Below are 428 nucleotides of genomic sequence, written 5' to 3' on the forward strand. Positions count from 1 at the left end.
TAGCAGGGTACTTGGCAACAACTGAAAACATCAGTGTTATCAACATTCTTCTCATACTAAATCCAAAACACAGCTCTAGGAAGAAATTTAACTCTATCCCAGCCAAAACCAGGACAGATGTATTTTAAAATCTTGCTTGGTTTACCTGTAAGACAGTGGAGAATGTAGCAATGGGAATCCTCCTTTTGGGAGATGCAGTTTTGGTTTTTTTCCGGACTCAGATCGAGAGTATAGTGTCTTTCAACAACTGAGACCCTGGGAGTAAGTCTTGTTTTATGCCTGTGTTGTGTACAGTGGTAGAAATGAGGCTTCCTCAAAATGTGCTATAAATGTACTTTGTTTTCCAACTGGAAAGCATTATTGAGTGACTAAGTATTACAGCTCAATGTTTAATAAGTGTTCCATGTCATAGAATCATAGAATCATTA

This window comes from Fulmarus glacialis, unplaced genomic scaffold (genome assembly GCF_000690835.1).
Source record: "Fulmarus glacialis isolate BGI_N327 unplaced genomic scaffold, ASM69083v1 scaffold40844, whole genome shotgun sequence".
Lineage (NCBI taxonomy): Eukaryota > Metazoa > Chordata > Aves > Procellariiformes > Procellariidae > Fulmarus > Fulmarus glacialis.